At 36.7% G+C, this 21,418-nt stretch overlaps 1 protein-coding gene and 1 long non-coding RNA gene across 13 annotated transcripts in view; one reads left to right on the top strand and one right to left on the bottom strand.

Moving 5' to 3' along the window:
- The window catches only part of foxp1b (forkhead box P1b), a 577,308-nt gene that overhangs the window by 479,351 nt on the left and 76,539 nt on the right, over nt 1-21,418 (bottom strand). Inside the window, exon 3 of one of the 10 annotated variants that reach the window (XM_069937040.1) lies at nt 18,705-18,779. The exons of the other annotated variants lie outside the window; for them this stretch is intronic. The gene's annotated coding sequence lies outside the window, so the exon portion shown is untranslated. The remainder of the gene's footprint in view (nt 1-18,704; nt 18,780-21,418) is intronic. 10 annotated transcript variants of the gene reach the window in all.
- LOC138763234 (uncharacterized) overlaps nt 1-21,418 on the top strand; it is an 85,694-nt gene that overhangs the window by 5,040 nt on the left and 59,236 nt on the right. For 2 of the 3 annotated variants that reach the window (XR_011357429.1, XR_011357430.1), the window contains exon 3: nt 1,832-1,931. The exons of the other annotated variant lie outside the window; for it this stretch is intronic. This is a non-coding gene — a long non-coding RNA (uncharacterized lncRNA). The remainder of the gene's footprint in view (nt 1-1,831; nt 1,932-21,418) is intronic. 3 annotated transcript variants of the gene reach the window in all.

Raw genomic sequence — 21,418 nt, 5'->3', positions numbered from 1 at the left:
ACAGGATTATCGGACAGCTACTTGGAATTTGGTTTCCCCTCCCCACTCTCCCCTCTCCAAATCACATTGAACGGTGCTGAGTGTAGTGTCAAGAACATTTGTTCATGAAGCCAACATTCATTAATTCAATACTGAACAAAGTCCACTGCTGAACAGGTCTTGCAAGTGCTAAAACATTTCCTTGTTTAACATCACAAGTAGAAGACAGAAATGAAATCAGAAATGGCATTCTAGGTTTGCAAAGAAGGAAAGGCCAAAGACATGGAGGGAGCTGTGGTCTGCCTGTCAAGTACAAATGCTCCTCTACTTATAATGGCTCGACTTATGGTTTTTTGAAGTTACGATGGTAGTGTTAGTGTGACTCTCATTTTTGGTTATTGCACAACAGATGATAGATACTTTGGCAAGTGCTAAATTTTACGATTAAAAACAATTTCTTCCTCCCCCCCCCCACTCCCCCACCCCCCGTGTGGAATAAATGGTATTCACAGTTAATTAAAATAAGCTTTGTTTTATATAAATTTGCCCAGCTGTAGGCTATAAGTGGTCTGAGCACTTTTAAGGTAGACTGGACTATGATGTTAGGTAGGTGCGGTATTCTTTTTCGACTTACGATTTTTCCACTTACGTAACCCCATTGAAAGTAGAGGAGCAGCTGTAGTGGGGCTAGAGTTAGGATCAGCTATTGGCAACAGGTAGTAACAGAGATGGGATGCTGCATTCATTCATTATTTGGCATGTGGAAAACTAATTGAAGCTGGAGAAAATCAGGGGTCAAGCATGTAGACTTCAATCGAAAAGAGATTGGGTAAGTCAGATAGTCTTCTCTACATTCAACTCTAAAGCTAAGGGAGTGGCAATTTTATTCTAGAAAAATTTACCAGTTAAAATTCGAAGTGTGACTACAGACCCAGCAGGAAGCTATGTGGTGGTAAATCGCTAGATATTTTCTGAGAACTGCACTTTATTAAATCTTCATGCACCTAATACAGCTGATCAAAAATTTATACGAGATACTTTTCTAAATTTAGTCTATGAAAATATTTTTACAGGTGATGATTTTAATTTTTGTTTGGAACCAATGCTCGATAGATCATCAGGAACTATAATTAAATCAAAGGTAGCTAAAACATTGTTATCTTTAATGAAAGATTTTAATCTAATTAATATATGGAAAAGGATCCATCCCAAGGATAGGGATTATTTGATACATACTGTAGAATTTACTTTTTTTTTGCTTTCTGGTCAGAATCAATCTAGAGTTGTGAATGTTAATTATAAAACAAGAATATTGTCTGATCATTCTCCAATGTTGACTGAATTGGAATTTGCTGAAAAACAAATAGGTAGAGATTAAATTCTTCATTATTGAAAAGACCAGGTTTTTTATATTTTTAAAAGACAACATACACAACTATTTTGTGATACTAATTTGTATTCAACAGAAGATGTTTATAATTTGGGATGCATTGAAAGCTTATTTAAGCTGACATATTATGAGTTATTCTACAAAACTTAAAAAGGAATATATAAAGGATTTAGATAAATTGGAAAAGGAAATAACATTATTGGAAAAGGAAATTTAAAAATCATCCTCTGAGGATAAATATGGTTTAGTTAATTTTTAAAAACTACAATACAATACAATGTTAACATACAGAACAGAGAAAATGATATTACAGTCTAAGCAGAAATATGAATTAGATGAATGATCACATAGTTTTAGCTTGGCAATTAAAAGCGAAACAAACTTCTAGAACAATTAATGCAATACAATAGAATAATAAGGAAGTAACATATAAACCACAAAAAAATTAATTATGTCTTTAAGGAATTTTATGAAAATTTATATACATCTGAATCATTACGTGAAGAGGAGGCTATGGATGAATATTTGTCACAATTGTTATTACCAAACTTAACTCAAGAAGGTGAGGATGATTGGGATAGTCCTTTCACTGAACAATAGGTTTATGATGCACTTAGTAGTTTACAAAACAATAAATCTCCAGGAGAGGATGGGTCCTCAGTAGAATTCATAAAGAATTTTTTAAAATATCAATTCCATTATTTATAAAAGTAGTAGAACAAGCTTTTGAACAACACAGTTTTCCAGAAACTTTTTCGATGATAATAATTACCATCATAACAAAAAAGGTAGAGTTGCATTAGAACAAGCCTCATATAGACCTATATCTTTATTGAATGTTGATTAAAAATGGTAGCAAGCGTATTAGCGAATAGAATTATTGAGGTTCTTCCTGAAAGGGTTTTGCCAAAAATAAACAAGCTTTGGAAAATATTGTATAATCCATTTAGCTCAAAAGAAAGAGGATTTGTGTTATAGTAGCTTTAGATGCAGAAAAAGCCTTTGATAGGTTTGAATGGGATTTTCTGTTTAAGGTTCTAAGTAAATTCAGTTTTTGTGTAAATTTTATAAATAGGCAGTATATGGAAATCCAAAAGCTATGGTATTAACAAATGGACAGATTTCTCAGTCTTTTATTTTAACTAGATCTAATAGACAAGGATGTCTTTTATCACCAGTTTTGTTTGCTCTAGCTATAGAACCACTTGCACAAAAAGTTTGAGATGATTGCCTGATGAAAGAATTTGAGATAAATCAGATTGAACATAAAATTGCTTTATTTGCTGATTTGTTGAGTTTATTTAACTCAACTGTAATTATCATTACCAAGAATTTATAGTCAGTTGTTGGAATATGGGAAAGTTTCAGGGTATAAAATAAATTGTGATAAAAGTGAAGTTATGATATTATGTATTTTAGTTATGGGATTAGATTAGGGTTTGGGGGAGCTGGGAGGGTTAGGAGAGGCTTTTAGTTACTAGTTTTAGTTAGTTTTTAGTTTTTTTATATTTTGTTTCTATACTTCAGCATATATTTGTTAATATTGTATTATGGTTACTTATCAACCTTATTATGATCTTATATATGTTGATTAAATAAAATATTTAAAAAAGCGTGTAGACTGCAGTTGTACTGGAGAATGTAAAAGGATCAGTTGCTCCTCTGAATTCAGGTCTGAAGCGAGCCTAGGTAAATTACTTAAAGGGGGGGCCTATCTTAGTCATGTTCTTTTGAGCATCTTCCCTCTACTTAATTGGTCTCTTTTACATTAAGAAAAAAAGATCATTCATAAGTATTAAAAGCTTGCTTCAACACAAATGGTATCTGGACAACTTTGCACATGGGCATGCCAATGAAAATTACAGATGTAGCATCCAGACATGTACATTTGGACTTCTCCATTCATTGAGTATCAGATACAAAGAGGATTCCAGAATGAAAAATCAAAGATTTAGTGCTCCAAGCTAAAAGTTCCTAGTTTTTATTTGACATTTTATTTTCCATAGAAATTGGAGTGAAAACTGCCTTAAAATATGGCACCATGCAATCCAATTTCTCAACAAATGTAATTTACCAGGTTGCTCTCTCATTTCTACAGTCATAATATGCTACCAACTGTTTTGTTCTACATTTAATATTTGCCTAAGCCAACACGCAAATTTAAAAGTTGGTTCATTATGTCATATTCAGCAGGTAGTGTATAACTGAGCATTGCCATGAACTCATCTTGCAAGAGTTTCACCCTTTAATTGCACGCCACTTTGTAGGATCCAGGTTGGCCTGCAATTCTCCTTTTACCAGATGCTACATCCGCACTCTCTCTCTCTCTCTCTCTCTCTCTCTCCCTCCCTCTCCCTCTCCCTCTGAGGGCTAATTGCTTTTTAATTCGTTAGGAGGATACTTTTCTGGTTCTGTGATCGCACACACAAGAACATTTCGGGAACAGTGAACTTCAGTCAATTGACCAAACTGTAGTTTTTTTTAAAAAAGATCAAATTATTTTTCTACTATTTAAATAAATAGATTGACAATGCCTCCTGATTTTCTGTATCGCATTAGATAAAAACCTAAAACAACTCCTTCGAGGAAAAGCTTACACCTAATTCCAGTTTTTCTACTACAACGTCAAAGTTATCACCAGATCCCACCAGAAACATCCAACATTTAAAACATGATTTGACTATAATTCTGTCACCAGAATTATGTTCCATGAACATAAATCATTGACTTTTACATTTGTCCAAATTACATCATTCTAACTTCTCAATGGGGGGGGGGGGGGGGGGTGGCATAGCACATTTAAGTGGGCCACAAACTGAGATCAATTTTAAAAAAAAATTATGTAGTTGATAGGAGAGAAGTACAGAAGATACCAAGTGAACTTGACTGCTTCACAGGGAAGGGGGCCCTTTGAAGCAGTGTCCTCAAGGGAGCCATAGCCAAAAGAAAATTTGAGAATGATTGATTTAGACTATTTACTGTTGGAGCACTCAGAAAAAAGAGACTCAATGCAGAAATCTACAAGCCAGTTAGCTTAATGTCTGTCATAAGGATATCAGAAGTTTTTTTTATTAAAGATGTTATAGCAAGGTACTTAGAAATTTTCAAGTTAATCAAGTAAAGTCAACATGGTATTGTGAGAAAGAAATCGTGTTTGACCAAATAATTGAAGTTTATTGAAGAAGCAATTTATGATGTAGATAAAGAAGAACCAATGGGTGTGCTATTCTTTGATTTGTAGAAGGTATTTGATAATGTGCTGCATTAAAGATGATAGCAGAAACAAAAGCTCCTGGTGTAGGAGGTAATATACTGGCCTGGATAGAAAGTTAGCTGGCTAACAAGAAACAGAGTGGGCATAAATGGATCTTTTACTGGTGTTGTACAGGGTTCAGTGCAATGGCCTCAACATATTACAATTTATTAATGTACAAATGAGGCAAAGATGTTCCTACTAAATTCATTGATGACATCAAGATGGGGACCAAAGCAAGTTGTGAAAGGATATGGGTTGTTGAAAAGGAATTTAAATAGGATTAAATTTTCCAAAGAACTGTCAGATTTTTAAACAAATATTTTAGTTTTGATTTTCAAAGACTCATAAATCCAAATAAATAATACATTTTTTCCAAAAATAATGTATATCATACAGTATTTTATTCCCTTACACCCTCCCCTCCCTCCCGTACCCTAATACAAAAAAATTATATAAATTAAGCAAATGCAAAGAACAAAATATCATTAAAGTAAAAAAAAAATTAATGGAATTTAAGAAGATCCTAAATAAACCTAAAATAAAAGGATAAGGAAGAAAATACCAGAGCACATGGCCTAGAATTATTATCAAGCAGCTCAAATGAGATTCCTTACTTCTCTTTTTGAAGGAGTATAAAAACCAGTGTGGGTTAAAATAGAACTGGAAAAAATAGGAGAGAGATTGGTAGAGGGTTTTTTAAATATATATAAATGGGACCCAAAAATTGGTGTTAAAGAAACACCATTGTTGAAACACTTGATTATTGTTTGGAATAAGATAAATGACAACAAAAGGAAGTGTATCAGCCAAGATGCCTTTGATTCAAAACCATTTTGTACCTTTTTCAAAGGACAATCAATTTTAAAATATCTGATTCAGTAAAGGGTATTAAAAATATTGAAGATTTTTATGAACAAGGCCAATTGATGTCATTTGAGCAACTAAGGAATAAATATGGAATATTTAGTAATTCTATTTTTTGTAATTTTCAACTGAGAGGATATTTAAGGGAAAGGTTAGGTGCAGAGATGTGGTTACCTATTTGTAGTGAGATGCAAACTCTTATTAGGAGAGGAAATACTAAGAAGTTTACTTCTGCAATATATCTTTTATTGCAAATAGGAACTATTAAACAAAGAGTGTGTAAATCTAAACAAAAATAGGAGTTAGATTTGAATATTACAATTGATGAGCAAAGATGGTCGGATCTCTATCGAGATTGTGTAAGAAATACTATTAATGTAAAACAGGGCTGCGTACTCGCTCCAGTTCTGTTTGGCATTTTCTTCTCTGCTCTTCTGTGCCGTGCCTTTCCAGAGGCTTCAGGCATAGCTCTGCACACAAGGAGCTCTGGAAAACTTTTTAATCTGTCACGGCTCCAGGTCAAAACCAAAATCAGAAGAGTTATGATTCGAGAACTGCTCTATGCAGATGATGCTGCCTTTGTAGCTCACTCCCAGCCAGAGCTGCAAGCATTGTGCGACACATTTGCATCTGCCTGCACTGAATTTGGTCTGAAAATCAGCCTGGGCTGATTTGGCCAACAAACCCAGGACATTCCATCAATTACCATCAATGGGTCAGTGCTCACCAGTGTAGAGAAATTCTGCTACTTGGGCTCCACCATGACCACAATGAGCTCACTCGATGCAGAACTGGACACACGCCTAGAAAAAGCATCCACTACCTTTGGATGCCTCCAGATGTGGGATAACTGCCACCTCTCCACCAAGTTGAAGATCCGAGTCTATGAGGCCTGCATGCTGAGAACTCTTCTCTATGTCTGTGAATCTTGGGTCACATACAGAATGCAAGAACACCGTCTTAACACATTCCATTTCCGCTGCCTCAGATCCATCTTTGACTACTCATGGCACGACAAAGTCACAAACGTCCAAGTCCTGGAGAAGGCTGGAAGTACAGTCCTCTACTCAATCATTCGCGCTCACTGCCTGCAGTGGACTGGCCAAATTGTCCATATGGAGGACGGTTGATTACCCAAAGATGCCTTCTACGATGGGCTATCAGATGTTCCCCGCCCCGTTGGCCGCCCACGTCTTCGCTACAAAGACGTAATCAAGCGCGATCTCCAGTCATTCCATGTCAACCATACTGACTGGGAGGGACTCGCAAAATATCACACTGCATGGCGTTCCACGATTTGCAGTGGCACATCACAATGTGCCAACAACTACAAAAGGTTCTGTGAGGGCAGAAGAGCTTCAAGGCACCATGTTCATCTTTGCCCGCAAAGGGATGGGCCATGATGAAGATATAGATTAGTTCGTTATAATTTTTTTTAACATCAGTTATACATGATGCCACAAAAATTGAATAGAATGAAATCATATTTACCAGATCAATGTTTTGGGTGTGGTGAAGAAATAGGTACTTTCTTGCATTCAATTTGGTTATGCCCCAAGGTAAGACCTTTTTGGGGGGATTTAGGGAACTTTTTAGAACAAGTTAAAAGCACTGTATTTCTACAAAATCCAGATTTATTCCTATTGGGGAATATAGAAGGGAGAAATTATTAATATATCAAATGAAATTTGTTAAAATAGGATTTGTAACGAAATGTATTGCAGTGATCTGGAAATCGGATTCATATTTAGGTATGGAAAGATGGAATTCAGAAATTCAAAGCTGTATCCCTTTAGAGAAAATTACATATAATTTGAGAAATAAATATGCTATATTTTTTGAAAATTTTGAGCCCATGTAACAAATTTTAGGTATATATTCATAGAAATATCCTTCCAGCCTCTTAAGTCTTGATGTTATCTTTATTTTTTTTCTTATATTATATTACTATTTTTTTTTTAAATATATTTTGCGGGGTGAGGAGTTGGGGAAGGAGAGCAGGGAGGGGTTTAATAACCATCATGTAATAAATGAAATTCTCTTAAATGTAAATATTTATTGTTCTGTATAATGGTTTATTAATTGCATGTATGGAAAATTTTTAAATAAAATATTCATAAAAAAGTATGTCACCTGCACCACGACCCACTTCACTGATCTCAAGCATTCCACTACTGGTACAGTTGTTGTGTTCAATTTGTCTAAAAGGAATGTAATTATATCTACACACCAATGTGTTGCAGATAGGGTTGCCACACCCTAATGAATGGAACATATTTCTTCCTCAAATTGTACATGATTTTTTTTCCAGGAAAATACAACTCTGCATTTCTGTATTCCATCATGTAATATTTAGCTGGGAGTCGGTCTTCCATGTGACCGACAAGGCAACTTTTACAAAGTGAATTTGGTATCTGGACAGTTTTAAACTCATATCCATAATATTTCCCAGAAGGTACAATTGCGGATCCTGTGGAAAATCCACCTTTGTAATTCTTTTTCAAAATGTCCCCCAGGTCTTCCCAGAAGGATCTAGAACTGACAGATTAATCATATGGTGGGGAAAATATGCAATTGTATATTTTGGCAGGAAATTAAAACACATTATCCAAACAGTGAATTAGTGCTAAACTCTAAGACCTATGTATCCTTGTACACGATTCATGAAAGGGCAGTATTCAGGTACAACAAGTAATTATTAAAGCTAACAGAATGCTATTATCATTAATTGCAAGGGGAATTGAATATGCAAAACCTTATAATTCAGTTAAATCGGGCAGTGGTGAGATTGCATATGGAATATTGTGTATTGAATAGGTCTCCCACCAGAAGGAATGCATTTAGAAGAATACAAGATTTTTACTGCACCAATATCTGGAAAGGGTATTGCCTTATGACAACAGGTTTGACAGGCTAGGCTTGTACCTCCTAAAGTTTTAGAAATTAAGAGGGACCTTGACTGAAACATGTCAGATCTTGCATCGTCTTGAAAGGGTGGATATGCAGAGGATGTTTTCTCTTTTAGTTAAATTTATGACAGGGTTTCAATGTTTCAATTTGAGGGAGAGGGAGAGGGATTTTTTTTCTTTCTCAGTGAGTGGTCAGTCTTTGGAACTTCCTCAAAGAGCAGTGTAAACAGTTATCTTTGAGTAGTTTTAAGGCAGAGGTATGTAGATTTTTAATAAACCATGTAATAAAAAGGTGACCACAGATTGATGGGAATGCAGATGCAAATTAATCATATCAGCAATAATCTTATTTAAAGGTGAAGCAGGCTTGAGGGATCATGGTCTTCTGTTCCTAATTAATGCCGTAGTGTGTAACATTTGCATTTGTGTGCAACATTTCTCAGGTGTTAATCTTCAGTTCCATTATCTGATAACGTACATTCTCTCTTCAGTTCTCAAACCATGCTGCATGTTCTAAGGCAAGGCAATTAACAAAAAAAAAGTAAGCTTTTCTCTTCAGGATGTAATCTCTGTCAACAATGTTAGCGTAGCGATTAGCACAGGATTCGAATCCAGCAGTGTCTATAAGGAGTTTGTTCATTCTCCCCACCAGCATGGTTTTCCTCAGTGTGCACTTGTTTCCTCCCATCATTCAAAACATACCATGGTTCTCGGTTATTTGGGTGTAATTGGGCCAGACAGGCTCGTGAGCCAAAGGGCCAGTTACCGTGCTGTATGTCTAAATTTAAATTTAACAAAAATGTGAAAAATGGAGGCTGCAAGCTATAATGGTAGAAAGCTGCACATTGAGATCATGCTAATTTATTTGGTTTAAATTTGGCAAATGTTGAACTTATAATTGACATATGGAAGTCATTTTTGATACTTCTGAATGGGATGATTCATCTACAATTACAAATATACAAATAACGATAGAGAGCTAAAAAGTTCCTAGTCTATCCAATCTGTCCTACACAACCCACACAATTATGTGGTGCCTTGTGTATCATAATAATAGTCTTAACTACACCTAAAACCATACAATTGTTATAAGTGTAAAATGACAGGTCAATTTGAAAGAAACAAAAATGTAGAAAATTGCATTTCTTCTCCTGTTGGTTCAAGAACTGTGCTCAAGATCACTCTGTGAGCAAATTTCACCAATCTCCTACATTTTGTTAGATATGCCCATCCACCTCAACCAGAAACAAGTCTGGCTTTAACCCAAAGCAATTCAGCAAACTACAGCCAGGGCTCACTACAACCAGATGAATAAAATTCACTGGGACAAGAACCTCTTCTTGACATCTAACCTGGTATTGCCCATTCACAGCTTACAATGACAACTTTGATCTCTCTACTTACCCATTGTTCCATTCAAATGGAGCATAATTCATTCCCTTTCTATTTTAAGTCTATGCCACAGCTACTTGTAGAGACACAACTCTGAGTTGATTTTTAGTAATCCAGAGCTCTTCAACCTTTCCAAAGATACAATAAGTCCCTCAATACAGTAAATCAAAACTGGGCAAAGTACTCATTGGCCCTGACTAAAGTCTGGTGCAGGTCTATATGATATGATTTATTCAATTATTTGACTTATGAACACCAGCAACATATTTGCTCGAAATGTGTTTTCAAAGTCTTGCTTCTGCAGCTTTAGGGTTGTATTGATTAGAGTATGCATGCCAGTCTTCCCCTATCTTTAATGCTTCACCTTGAAAGTTGCCACATTATATGCTAGTTGCCCTTCTGTTCCTGTTGGATTTACAAAAAGAGTAAACATTTGCTTTGAAAGAAATTAATGAACTATTAAGAAAATTGCAATGAAGTGCGATTCTGGAGAATATGATTTCAGTAAATAGTTACAAAAATAGCCACTATAATCCACCTGCATTAACGGGCCTTTTATATTTCTCAAGAGCTAATGAGCCACTTAACCAGAATTACTGCCAGAAAATTTGTTAATTGTGCCACTTGGAGTGTACAACTCTGATAAAAATTACAACAGAGAAAAAACTATTTTCCTAATCAGACCTCGTAGCTCCGAATTAGAAAATTTCAAGTGAATCTCAATTGAGGCAGCCCTCAGAATAAATGCGCAAAGGGTGGCACATAATTAATTGACCAGAAGTGAGATCCTTCTGGTGCTTACCTGTATATAAAGATCTCACAAAAAGCTAAAAAAAAAATGCTTGCTGACTCAGAGCAACATAGAAATGAGACACGAATACTGCTATTAAACAGCAGTATAAGACGTGTTTGGATAATGAACAATTCCATTCATTATAAAATGCTTCTTGAGAAGCCCATGAGCATACCACACTGTAAAGAGCATATAAATTTCAATGCATGCAATGACTGACAAAGAAATAAACTGCAAGCAAGAATCACCTATCACTGTGATTAACACCTCAGCCTCTGCCAGTATACACAACCATCTTTTTGTCCACACGCACTCTGCCTAACAGTTCATCACTAATAACATTTTGCAATGTTCACCTCTCCTCATAATATGCTAAATAAATGATATCCATAAGACACAGGTGAAGAATAGACTCTTCAGCCCACTGAGTCTACCTCACCATTCAATCATGAGCTGATCCATTTTCCTACTCAGCCCCACTGCCTGGCCTTCTCCCCATAACCTTCGATGCCCTGATTAACCAAGAACTTATCAATCACTCCCTTAAATATACCCATGACTTGGCCTCCACAACTGCCCCACCCTCTGGCGAAAGAAATTTATCCATATCTCTGTTCTGAGTGGCCACCCTTCAATCCTGAAGTTGTGACTCTACCACCATGGGGAGCAACCTTCCTACATCTACTCTGTCCATGCCTTTCCACATTCGAAATGCTTCAATGAGCTCTCCCCTCATTCTACTAAATTCCAATGAGTACAGGCCAGGAGGTGTTGTACGTTCCTCATATGATAACCCTTTCATTCACAGGATCATCCTTGTGAAGCTTCTCTGAACCCTCTCTGACATCAGCATTTCCTTTCTTAAATGAGGAACCCAAAACTGCTCACAATACTCCAAGCAAGGTCTCATCAGTGTCCTATAATACCTCAACATTACATCCCTACTCTTATATTCCATTCCTCTTGAAATGAATGTCAGCATTGCATTTGCCTTCTTCATCACCAACTCAACCTGCAAGTTTACCACAGAACATACTGCATGAGGGCTCCCAGGTCCCTTTGCATCTGGGAATGTTCTATCTTCTACCCATTTAGAAAATAGTCTGCCCATTTCTTTATTCTATATCCATCCATCTAACATATTCTCTCTTCCACCTTGGAGAAACCAACACAGAAAGCAAGGAGAAACAGGAGATGATAGCCTTTCTATTTCACAACTCATTCTGATGGAGCCTGAGGAGTTACAAACCCATGGTAACCCAATGTCTTTGGTTGTTAAAGATGGGGATCTGAGGGCCTGAAGCCATCTCACTTCTACAGAATTAAATGTCAGATAGTCATCATGCATTTAATAATCATTCACACAGACTTCATGTTGGCAGTTAATGCTTCTGTCTCACACCTCCTAAAGAACTAGGCTTGATGCTGACCTTGGGTGCTCTCTGTGCAGAGTGAGCATGTTTCAGTCCATGACCAAGTTTTCCAGTTTATCCCCAATTCCAAAGATATGCCAGGAGGTTAACAGTGATAATCCATTCCTTAATGTCATGAATGGCATATGTGGGAAAGTACTCATTGCACCATTACAGCAAGTGCAGCCGATCTCTGGGCAGGATGCTTCTGAAGCCTGAGGCACTGCATTGTTGTGAAGAAAATTACAAAAACGTAGTTACATTGAATTTCTAACATGATATCTGTTTAATATTGGTTTTATTTAGTGCTTTGTGTCAATATTACTTCTTTCCACTACATTCCCTTGCATTGTCAAGCTCAGCAGCAGATTACCATGCATGTATCTGCTACCAGTCACCTCATACAAATGACTTGACACTTTGTTGAATGAAATGATGCAGATCATCTTTGAAAGTGTCACTCGTCACTTCATAACCACCACCACTTTGTCCATCCTTACATCATTACCCAACACATCTGTTGGGAGCGAGGAATAAGTAATCTAGTCATCATTATTCATGTTGTGCCTGACCTACCACTATGGCTCCAAAGAAGTTTAGCTCTTTGCTGTTCCCTTCTGCAGATCTGCATCTCTGTGAAGACAAGGCTATTGCTGTTCCTGCCATCCATCAAACAACTTTCATGCAGCTAGTGTTCGCACTGTTGATACAGCTGGTTATCTTAGCTTTCATTTAATACACCACACAACACTAGCTGCAGATATGCAACTGACACAAATCAGAACTAAAAAGTGCAAATCTGGTTGCCATACCATCTCCATGCAGGTTAGGCTCTGAGCACAAATATTATAGTGTCCTGCAAGAAAGCAGCTGTAGTTTACTGAATATTTCCTTCATTCAATTGCCCCTTCATTTAACACTATATTCATGTCTTGCATTTTCTAGTTAGTTGCAGTAGGAGCCCAGGTAAACTGTAGACCTAGTTTTACAGTACCAAGACCATCTTATTGCTGTAATTGAACAACTGGCATACTCAAATTCACAACCTGTTTCTCCTGATGGGGTGCTCATGGTTGCCCAAAGTTAAATGTAGGTTCATGGAATGGAGCTAATCTTCTAGCCCATTCAAATTCTGTCAGATTTTTAATCACAATCCATCTCCCTGTCACAGGTCATTTTGCTTATTAAATGGCCCTCATCATCAAGCAAGAAGTTCACCTCCATCAGAATCTTAACAACAAGAACAATGATCATAAAGTTCTCCCAGTGGGAATGATCTTCAACCAAAAGGGCAACATATAAACTGGCAATAACACATTGCCAATAGTTTGTTCTCCATTGACTTTAAAGGAAAAACTCGCCAGTGTCTACAGCCACCAGCATCAACTTACTCATCCAAATTTCATTCCCATGACCACCCCCCGCGCACCCCCCCCCCCAACTTTGCAATCCTTAGTATATCATAAAATACAGGAGCACTTTTTAAATTGGGGCTAACAATGGACAAAGATGCTATTCAAGAGTCCCAGGTAATGAATAATAGAAACAAGATATTTCCAGAATTATAGCTTCACTTTGACAAACACAGAGTTAAGTTGCTTTTCATATGCAAAGTTTTGCACAAGGTACTCAAATTGGAATCATACAAACACAGTGAATCACAATTCAGCTGGAAATATTTTATGAACTTTTTTTTTCCTTCAGCCACATTTTCTTTTAAAGCATTCCATTTTGCTTATTTAATGACCTTGGTACAGGAGTCTGAATGTTTGAATGCTGGTCTACGCAATTAGAAAAAAAGCGAGCATTCAATTTAAAATGCTATCCATCAATGGATGGACAGCAAAGGGAGCCAATCAGCAAATCTTTCTCTACATTTGGCTGTTTAAAAACAGCAAAAGTATAAGATCATCCATTCTAGATTAAAACATTTTCAATATCAATAACTGATATTAATTCAATATGCAAGGCACAAATAAAAGCTTAACTGTTGTATCAGTTTGTTTTTTAGAAAAACAGGTCTATTATGCCAACTAATTGTTCAGATTTGGCATTTTCTTTCTGTCGTTTCTAGCTGCTATTTTTAAAAGTAAATCTTGTGAACTTAGGAACTAGAATGCAGTGTCTGAAAAGATAACAGAGGTAAATGCCATTGAAATTTCCAAAAAAATAAACAGAGATATCCTTGAAAAATATCAACCTCCAGAGGAGTGGAGAAATTATTAAATAGTTCTCTCAGGACCCAGCACAAAAAGGATGAATGATTTAATCTGAATGGAGTAAACCATAAACTTCAGGGAACTCTCAGTCATTCAGAACATAGTTATGCAGCTGATGCTTCCAAAAAGAAGGATGCCATGGATGACAATGTATGTACTGTGTTCCAACAAGGATTATATTTGCATCAGGACATGTGTATGACGGGAAGAAATATAAATGGCACTTTGGAATTCTACACATAGATCATGTGTGCATTTTACTAAACTTCAAATTATCCCCAAATGCTATACTGCCAAAACTAAGAAATTACATCCCACACCAAATAAGCTAATGTTGGCATATACAAGCACACATATGTACTTAGGCTGGAATAAACTCCCTGAATGAAATGGAATCAATGTACTCTGCAGATTTTCAGCTACTCTCAGAGATGATATCTACTAGTTTCCATCAATGTCAGATAAATATTATCCAAAGTTAATACAGGTAACTTCCAGATAATACATTTTCAGAAAACCACTCATATCGCACCTTTTCACAAGGGGATGCTGAATTGTCTATGCATGCACCAAGAAATGTGAAATAAAATTTACATACAAAATCTATGAGAGTTCATTTTTATTCTCTACCTTGCATGTTTTGGTAGTGGTTTTAGAAGTCCAGTACCCAAAGGATGAATTTCCATTTCCCAAACTTCTACTTATTTAGAATGTTTATGGCATAGAGGAATGCCATTCAGCTGATTCAATCCATGCCTACTCCTTGCAGGGCAATCTATCCCTCCATGTTTTCATCATAGCTTTCCAAATTATTTTCTTTCAAAGCTTATCCAATTCTCTTCCTGAATCACCCAGTTTACACCAGCCTGACAGGCAATGAGTCCAGATTGCAATGAGTCTCAACATAAACAACATTTTTTTTCATACAGCCATATGACTTTTTCCTATCACTTTGATCCAGTACCCCCATTTCCTTGACACACCTTTTGTCTCTCCTTCAACTAAACCATGAACAAAACACAGGAATGCAGAAGGCTGTAGAAGGCAGCATAAGTAGCCAAGTTCATCAAGGGACTTATCATCAAGAAGAAGGTCCATCAAGGACCTTCATTACCCTCGTCACAATCTCTTCTTGCTGTTACCTTCAGGAAGTAAGCACAGACTCCTGAAGACCAGTACCTCTAGTTTCAATTTAAAAAAACATTCCAACAGCTATCTTCCAAATTTTTTTCTTGCACTATGGAAACGGTGGATATTTATTATCTATTTTTTTTTAAATTTTTCCAATTTCATGTATATAATTGTAGCTATATTAAACAAAGTACCTGTTCAGCTGCAAGAAAGAGAAAATGTACAATGTGTATGACAATAAACTCATTATTCAAGAGCTTGTTCATCTCCACAATATCTTCTCTCAACTTCTTTGCTTCAAATAAAAAAGATAATCCCACCTTCAGTCCAATAAATCCCTCTCTGTGGAATATTTCTGCTCAATATTTTTCAGCATCCTCTCTATAGCATTCATATCCTTACTTACTTGAAACATAGAAAATAGATCCCTCAAGGCTGCTCCGCCATTTAATATTGTAGTTTCATATTCCAATTCAGAATCTTATTCTGACTTTCTCCTCCAACCCAACCCAATGAACCCTACAGCCAATCATCTAACTCTTACTTGAAAATACTTAATGATCGACTTAAGAGGTCAGGGTGTCTCTTATGTTAAATGGAAATAGTAAAAATATCTGCATCCCCTTCATCAATTTGGTGAAAATAAATTAGTGACGATTCCCAACTTAATAACTCAAACTTCCCAAAGTACCTGTATTTTTATTACCCTGATTTCCAAAAGTTTCTCCACCAACAATGTAGGGGTGTGACATGTTTCTCATTTCCAAGACTTCTGGTATTGTCTCAGTATCTGAGGGAATTTAATAACTAGTGTACTGAAAACTCTTCCTCAATCTCTATCCACACTTCAGCAACTTAGGATGCCTCAAAGATTTCTCATTTTCAAATAGCATTAATATTTCATACAGTGGACACCATCAGTAAACAGTAAAACCGAAACTAAGGTCCTGAATTTAAATAAAGGGAATTATGATGGCATGAGATGGGAGTTGAGTAAGATTGATTGGGTGGTGTTTATGGGGGAGGGAGGGGGGGGTTGACGGTGGATAGACAATGGAAAGCATTCAAAGATCTAATGGAAGAATTGCAGAAATCGTTTACACCGGTTTGGCATAAAAATAAACCAAAAAAGGTGACTCAACCATGGATAACAAGGGAAATTAGAGACAGCATTAGGTCCAAAGAGAGAGCATATCAATTGGCCCCAAAAAAGTAACAAATCCAAAGACTGGGAAAAGAGGAGAAAGGGATTAATCAAGAGGGCAAAAATAAATTACGAAAGTAAGCTTGCGGCAAACATAAAAACCAACTACAAAAGTTTTTATAGATATGTCAAGAGGAAAAGATTGGTGAAATCCAGAGTAGGTCCCTTGCAGTCAGAATCAGGGGAATATATAATGGGGAATAAGGAAATGGCAGACCAATTAAATTCTTACTTTAGTTCTGTTTTCACAATAGAGGATACAAATAACCTCCCAAGGATGTTGGGATAGAGGCTAATGCAAGGGAGAAGCTGAAAGAAATCAGTATCTCTAAGGACATGGTCTTGGCGAAATTGAAGGCCGATAAATCCAAAGGGCCTGATAATCTACATCCTAGGGTACTTAAAGAAGTGGACATTCAGATAGCAGATGCTTTAAAAATTATTTTCCAGAACTCGACAGACTCAGGATCAGTACCCATGGATTGGAGGGTAGCTAATGTTACCCCACTATTTAAAAAGGGGGGTAGAGAAAAAGCGGGGAATTATAGGCCGGTGAGCCTTACATCAGTAGTGGGCAAAATAATGGAATCCATTATTAAGGATGTAATAGCGGAGCATATGACTAGCAGAGAAGGGATCGGACAGAGTCATCATGGAGTTAAAAAAGGTAAATCGTGCTTGACAAATCTATTGGAATTCTTTGAGATGGTGACAGGTAAAATAGATGGGGGAGAGCCAGTGGATGTGGTGTACCTGGATATCCAAAAGGCCTTCGATAAGGTCCCACATAAATGACTGGCATGCAAAATCAAGGCTCATGGGATTGGGGGCAAGGTATTGATGTGGATTGAGAATTGGCTGGCAGATAGAAGACAGAGAGTTAGGATAAATGGCTTATTTTCTGAGTGGCAGGCGGTGACCAGTGGGGCGCCACAGGGATCTGTACTGGGTCGCCAGCTGTTCACAATTTACATTAATGATCTAGATGAGGGGATTGGATATAGTATCTCCAAATTTGCAGACGACACTAAGCTAGGAGGGGCTATGTGCACTGAAGAGGGGGTCAGGAAGCTCCATTGTGATTTGGATAAATTGGGAGACTGGGCAGATACATGGCAAATGTGGATAAATGTGAGGTTATCCACTTTGGTAATACAAACTGGAGGGCAGATTACTATTTGAACGGCAATAGATTTGGAGATGGGGAAGTGCAGAGAGACCTAGGGGTTCTTGTGCACGAGTCACTAAAGGCGAGCATGCAGGTACAGCAGGCAGTTAAAAAAGCAAATGGTATGTTGGTCTTCGTATCAAGAGGGTTTGAGTATAGGAATAAGGATACCTTAGTGCTGCTGTACAGAGCCTTGGTGAGACCACACCTGGAGCATTGTGCGCAGTTTTGGTCGCCTTGTCTGAGGAAGGATGCTCTTGCAATGGAGGGAGTGCAGAGGTGATTCACCAGGCTGATAACTGGAATGGCAGGAATAACTTATGAGGAAAGATTGTGCAATTTGGGATTGTACTCACTGGAGTTTAGAAGATTGAGGGGGATCTCATAGAGACATATAAAATTCTGGCAGGACTGGATAGAATGGATGCGGAAGGTATGTTTCCAATGGTGGGGGAGTCCAGAACCCGGGGCCATGGTTCGAGGATAATAGGCAAACCATTTAGAACTGAGATGAGGAGGAATTTCTTTTCCCAGAGGGTGGTGAATCTGTGGAATTCATTGCCACAGAGAGCAGTAGAGGCAGGTTCATTGAATATATTTAAGAGGGAATTAGATATATTTCTTCAGTATAAGGGAATTAGGGGTTACGGAGAGAAGGCAGGGACGGGATACTGAACTTTAAGATCAGCCATGATCTCACTGAATGGCAGAGCAGGCTCGAAGGGCCGAATGACCTACTCCTGCTCCTATCTTCTATGTTTCTATGATAATTAGAATAAAATGGTTGTGATTCATTGCAAAACAAATACAACATAATCCAGTATTAAAATTTAAATTTGTTGCCCTTATACTTGCTCTTCTGTTCAATGAAGTATTTATTTTTAAAAGTAGAACATCTTCAAATGATTCACATGGAAAGCAGGACAGAATACAAAAGATACATAATGCATTTCATCCAGATACTTCAGTGAAAATGCTTCCACTGACCAGGACTCTTGTTTTTCACCAATGAGTCTTAGCCAAATCCTCCACTAAGGTCCCAATATTATGCTGGCAGCAGCCCTGGGAGACACAAATTTCAACTGTCAGCAGATGAATAACAAGTACAGACAGCCTGCAAAATTGCCTTTACCCAAGAAGTAAAAGCCCATTCTTACTTTATATACACATTTTTAAATAGAACATTATTTGATAAGGAGTTTTGGACTGGGCTGTTAAAGTGAGTGAATATGGGGGAAATGTCTTAAAGACAAAAATTAAACAAATTGTGTCTGTCTTCATTGGAGTTTAGAAATCTAACAATTGAAACTTGAATATTGGGACCTTGTTGAAGTCTTTACTGAACTCCAAGGAAACCACATTTGCTGCACTGTCTTCAATACACTTTGTTAACTCCTCAAAAATAATCTGATTGCTCAGACAGAATTTGCCCTCAGGTAAGGCCTGAGGAAGTAATTGATGATACCCAACTAACTGTGTTAGCTGATAGCTAACAAAGGTTTCCTTACTTGGAGTTTTTTTAAAAATCTTATATATGAGGTTGTTTCTTGAAATATGCCTTTAACATGAACTGTTGCAATTTTGACAGTCAAAGCTGAGAAGCAAAACAATTTGTTGAGGAATGTATGCTCAATTTTATTAAATGCATTGGATAATAGTGGAAAAAATGTTAAGATTTTCCCACTCTTTTAATTATTTTTGTATCCAAGAAAATCCAAATTGTAAAACTATATACAAAATAATAAAGCAACAGAATTTTTTTTACATGACTATTAAATGAAATTCAAAGGAAACACTGGACAATTAAGATTTTGCTTCCTGAAGACTTTTAGGTGTAATTTATGGATTTTGGGCTGCTGATCACGAAAACCACCTTATAACATTCTTATCATATACCGTTTTTTTAGATATAACCTATCTTTTTGTGATTTCCAGTCATATTTTAAGTTTATTTCAAGCACTGAAAATTAATTTTCTTCATTTGCACTTGGACTTCCTCCTTGCTGATCTTGGCGACAAACCTGGTGAAAAGTTTCACCAGAGCATTGCAACCATGGGACGACATGGTAATGCTGTTAAAGCACCAGTGACTGGGAGTTTGTAAGGAGTTTGTACGCTGTCCCTGTGCTTTCGTGGGTGCTCCCCAGGGGTTCTGATTTCCTCACACCATTCAAAAACGTACCAGAGGTGTAGGTCAATTGGGTGTAATTAAGAAGCACAGGGTGATGGGACGGAATGGCCTGTTACTGTGCTGCATGTCTAAAAAATTAAATTTGAAATGTGCAGTATCAGGGCAACTGGAATCCATCAATGCTGACCAACTATTGTTGGACGCTAACAGAAGAGCCATCAGATGCTGACAATAAATTAAAATCAGCCACAAAACAGTTTTAGGTCAGTTCAACTAACGCAATATGTCAGCACCATTATGTGATTAAACATGCTCAATTCATAAAAGTTAATTTAATGTTTCTCCAGCGTGAAGTTATCTGTCATATTCCCCAATTTTTTTTCAGGAATGAAGCCTTTTGAAAAAAATTGTCCAGTGAAATCAATGAAAACATTATTGTCAAATCCAAAGCAAAAAAAAAAATTGCTGGAGGAATTAAGCCGGTGAGCAGAATCAGTGGGAGAGAAAGAACAGTCAATGTTTTGGGCCAGAAACCTTCATCAAGTCCCACTGATGCTGTTCAACCCAATGATTTCCACCAGCAGTTTGTTTTTTTTTACACTCCATATTCCAACACCTGTAGTCTCTCATGTGTCCGCTATTGTCAAACCCAAGGCAATTTTACCAGCCAGAGGAATAAATGAAAACCTGAAATGGAAATCATCATGTGCAAACTTCAACAATATCAGCATTGATTAGAACTAAATAGGGATACATGCCAGACTCTACTAACCCATATATGCATTTCTATAGGCCTTCCACATCACTAAGCAGAGTGACAAACACCTAGAAAAATTGAAGTAATAATCTGCGTCGTGAGATTTATGAATAGAAAGCAATAAAAACATTCTACATACTACTGAAGAGAAAGTCTAAAAGTACCTACAAATAGGTTAATTTAATATAGAGCAAAAATAACTCCTGTCACTAAAAATGTAACACTGTAACCAGAAAATTGTTCAAATTCTACAAATTAAAATTTTTGCAAAGGTCGAAAAACAAATTAAAATCTCATAAAAGAACCAAAAAATATAGGAATCAGAGTTTCATAATGAAGGATTAAAGGAACGTTGCTTACACTATTTCCACATTATTAAGGAAATTCATAAAAGTGCAATTTTACTATTTCCTTCAGGGCAATGTAATGGGCTATCTGAAAGAGCAAAACCAGAAATAATAACAGCCAATACCTTTTTACTATAATAAATGACCAATAAAATATTATACACATCAGCCAATCCCAATATTTTATCAGTGATTTTATTCAGTCAAATAAAGCACAACAAGTAAAGGAAATGCCATCTAGATGATCAAGTACTTAAAGCTCTTCTACAAAGCATGGGTGTTAGCAAGGTAAGTGAACAGTACAAATCCCATCTTCTTACCTACCTCATTGGTAACGTTTAGAAGGTAAAGGAAACAGAACATATCTCGGAAATGTAGGATGTAGCAAGCTGTTAAAAAAAAATCATCAAGAAATTTACCGATGCAAGATTTTAAATTCATGAAAATCAGGTAAGAAATTTGGACT

The sequence above is a fragment of the Narcine bancroftii genome, chromosome 5 (genome assembly GCF_036971445.1).
Source record: "Narcine bancroftii isolate sNarBan1 chromosome 5, sNarBan1.hap1, whole genome shotgun sequence".
NCBI classification, from domain to species: domain Eukaryota; kingdom Metazoa; phylum Chordata; class Chondrichthyes; order Torpediniformes; family Narcinidae; genus Narcine; species Narcine bancroftii.
This window is presented reverse-complemented; position numbering and strand designations above follow the sequence as displayed.